The 3,991-nt window shown below is 35.3% G+C and overlaps 1 pseudogene; it reads right to left on the bottom strand.

Moving 5' to 3' along the window:
* Positions 1 to 471: 471 nt before the first annotated feature.
* On the bottom strand, positions 472 to 1,102 carry LOC141516157 (eukaryotic translation initiation factor 5A-2 pseudogene; annotated as a pseudogene).
* Positions 1,103 to 3,991: the final 2,889 nt, after the last annotated feature.

The raw sequence follows: 3,991 nt of genomic DNA, 5'->3' as shown, positions 1-3,991 counted from the left end.
AAGAATAGTCTAACAGAGGTAATACAGTTAGTTGCATATGGCCAACTTTTGAAACGCAACTGGCAATTTTGAATCACTGTAAATTTTTGTTTCTTAAGAATTGTGCTTGGCACATCTGGTTCTAAACTGGAAGACTTTCTTTAAATGACTAAGTCTGGGGTTGGACTGCATTAATTACTTTCACCAACATCTCCTATTTCAACACTACATGATTTCATTTATGACCTTGGATTGTCTTCCATCACACTAAATTTCAAGCAAATTACAATATGCCTGCTTACTGAGTTTCTTGGACCCATAAACAAACAGTTACCAGGAATGTGGAAGGAAAGAGAGCTACAAAATACAGGGTGAATTACAAATCAAAGTGTTTTTTTTTTAATTGCCAGTTGTCTTCAAAACTAATTTAGAATCCAGCACTATTCTGAAAAAAACCCCAAAAAACCAAAAAAGAGATGAGGTTGCTTGGGAAGGCCAGGGCTTTGGTAATACTAAGAACCAAAGTGAAGACCTGGGTTAGCCAGACCAAAGCAGTCTGCTTGAGTCTGAGGGTTCCTTTACTTGCAGGGCTTTATGGCTACAGCATATGCTTCACTCATTACACACATGACAGAGACCTGCACATCTTCACCTGCATTGTATTTTCCTTCGATTTCTTTGCCCAATTCACCTTCTGGAACCTTAAGATGCTCACGAACTTCCCCAGTTTCTGTCAGCAGGGATAGGTAACCATCCTGAATGCAAATCAGCTGGTAGTCTCCTCTTGATGTTGGGCAAGTCCATGTTGTGGGTGGACGGGCAGATGTCCTCGTACTTCTTGCCCGTGAAGATGTCGATGCCCATCAGGCGGACCTTGGCGTGGCCGTGCTTGCCCGTCTTGGAGGTGGACATCTCCACGATCTTGCAGGGCCGGCCCTTGAGCACCACGAAGCCGTTCTTGCGCAGGGCGGAGCACTGTATGGGGTAGGTGCTGGACGCGCCGGCGTCGCCGCTGGTGAAGTCCAAGTCCTCGGCCATGGCGGCGGGGTCGGCGGGACCTGGCAGCGGCCGGAGGAGCCTGGGCCTGCGCTCCGGGCCGAGGGCCCACTGCGGTGGCGGCAGCGGCCGGGATGCTCCGGAGCCACGCTCCGACCCGGCCCCGTGCCCCGCTGAATTATGTATTTTTAAACAGATGTGTATATATTTCCCCCACCCTTCCCCAGAATATTGGTTTCCAAAAAAATGCAAGTTCTTTCAGTAACAGGACTGTTTTGTTGTGTTTTTGTATATCTAGAGTCTAGCACAATCCCTACACATGATAGGGGTTTAATGAACATATGTTCTATTGAATTGATTCTGAGCAATAGTAGATTTGGAGTCACAGGTGTTCGATGAAAAAATCAAATCAAGAAGCATCTATTAAGCTTGTACTAGCACAAATACAAGCAGAAAGAGACAGCCTCTACCTTGTAGTGGTAAAGTACAACACAAAGTGAAATTAAATAACTGCGAGGCCACTTCTAGTTCTAGGCCACAGAAAGAACAAAGAGGCAAAGATACAGTCTGGAGAGGAATGAAGACATGCTTGACCTGAGCATCCTTTTTTAAATGTAAGTTATGGGAGGAATTATTCAATCAAAGGAAGAGATCCCAGTAGTAGAGGGTGTTTCCAAAGTGAGGAGTTCAGGAGTAGAGTGAAATCTGGCTGTGGGTTTTTACAAAATATATATAACTGTCTTTTAGTTATTTCAGACATGTCCACATTTTCTTGGCAAAGATATCAGAGTTGCTAATCATTTCCTTCCATGTTTCAGGTTTTAATTGAGGAAACTGAGACAGTAAAGTGACTTGCCCAAGTTCACAAAGCTGGTAAGTATTTGAGGTTCACTTTGCAGAAAGTTTCATCATCATCATCATCATCATCATCATTTCAAGAATTCAATTTACCATATATTTATTGTCTATTATGTATAGTATACATTTAATGTGTCTAGATTAGAATCCAACATCCAGCAATTATTCGCTGTGGAACCATGGACAATTGGTTTCTCATATCTAAAATGGGATGTACTACCTACAACTAGAATTAATGAAAGGTTTATTTATAGACAAATAATTTTGCAAAATTTAAATAATTATGGTTGTGTGTATGTGTGTGTGTGTGTGTGTGTGTGTGTGTGTGTGTGTATGACCGTGTTGTTACTGATGTGAGTACATGTGTCAATAGTACAGGACATAAGTGGGACATTCATAATAAAAGTTTCTCAAAAATCTTACATATTTTTTCAGTTTAATTATGGCATAAGAGAGTTATAGGTGCCAAATAAAAACTGTGCTGATACTGGCATGGTCAGAATACAGAAGCAAATTCAATAATCATCACATGTGCTAAGTTATCTTGAGTGGTCTTAATATAGAAATCATCGTTCAGGATAAAGTAAATAAAGTTTTTAACAGAGAACTTTATTCAAATGTGCTTCAAACTGGCATGTTCTGGACAAAACAATGTATTGAGGGCTGTTCCAGACCGAAGTTCATTGTCTTGCTCTTTATATGCTGATTTTTGGACATTTTTAAGTAATGTACAATCACTTCTAAGAGCTAAAATGAACATTTATTCATGTTATCCAAGTCACTTATCTGAACTTTAATAGGGAAGTCCTAAGGAGTTCCTTGAGAGAACAGAAGAGCTGAAATACTTTTCCTAGGATCAAACTGTTGAGCATCAAAGGTCAATTCTGAGCCCAGTACTTCCAAATTCCTTGTTCAACACTCAGAAATGAAAGATGATTACATTGAAAATATTTCCAATTAAACAGTGCCACTTACCCAATTAATGATTGGAGTCTTTATTTTAAAGAAAACTAGCCAATTAATAAAGCAAAAATAAGACCAAAGAATAATTCACATTAAAAGAAGCACTAATAAAAGACAGAACACTAAAAATAATTAAAATTAAAAGAAAACAGCAATAAATTTAACTATCAGCAAATTTAATTAACCTGAAAAGAGAAGAAAATGAAATCTTTTTTTTTTTAGGTTTTTTGCAAGGCAAATGGGGTTAAGTGGCTTCTCCAAGGCCAAACAGCTAAGTAATTTTTAAGTGTCTTAGGCTGGATTTGAACTCAGGTACTCCTGACTCCAGGGCCAGTGCTCTATCCACTGTGCCACCTAGCCACCGCAAGAAAATGAAATCTTCAAAGTAGAAATGAGAAAGTTTAAGTCACAAAGGTTTTTTAAAAAATAAAACTTACAGACATGCTACCAAAACTAATGATACAAATGGAATGAAATTTAGATTCTTTAACTTTAAAGATTTAAAAATTTTAAATTAATTATTTAAATTATTTTATTTTATTTTATAATTTATAATAATTTAAATTATTTTAAATTAATTACATTATTAAATTAAATTATTTAAAAATTTTAAAGTAAAAAATTTAAAAATTTAAGTTTAAAATATGTTGTTAAAACAGAAAATTAAAAATCTAAATATCATTTCAGAAGGAGAAATTAAAATGGGGCTAATTATGAAAAAAGACAGCAGCACAAAGATCATTAGTTAATGCTATAAAATATTCAAAGAAGTTTGAATTACAATTTATGTTATTTCCAAAAAATAAAGTATGTCTATTTCTCCAACTCTATCAAAATAAGGTTAGTTAAAGTAGAATAAGAAAGCTATGATTTTTTTCTTAAAATTATTTAAAAATTTTTTAAAAATATAGGATTACAGACGATATAGAGGAGTTAGACAATTTTTAATTAGTAATCTGTGAAAGCAATCAGATTTATAAAGAACTATTTATTCTCTGTAGTACTATATAAAGTATTTTTAGAGCTTCTATTTAAGTTATAGAGTAAGAAAGCAAAAATAAATTCCAAAAATTATAAAAATTATATATATTTATATATATATCTTTCAGAAAAATGAAAATAAAATTATTGAGAAAAAAGATTTTATACATATTAGCAAGGATAGAAAATATTTTATATTGAATAGGCAAGACAC

This window comes from Macrotis lagotis, chromosome 3 (genome assembly GCF_037893015.1).
Source record: "Macrotis lagotis isolate mMagLag1 chromosome 3, bilby.v1.9.chrom.fasta, whole genome shotgun sequence".
Lineage (NCBI taxonomy): Eukaryota > Metazoa > Chordata > Mammalia > Peramelemorphia > Peramelidae > Macrotis > Macrotis lagotis.
Note: the sequence above shows the minus strand (reverse complement) of the source record. Positions and strands in the feature narration are given on the sequence as shown.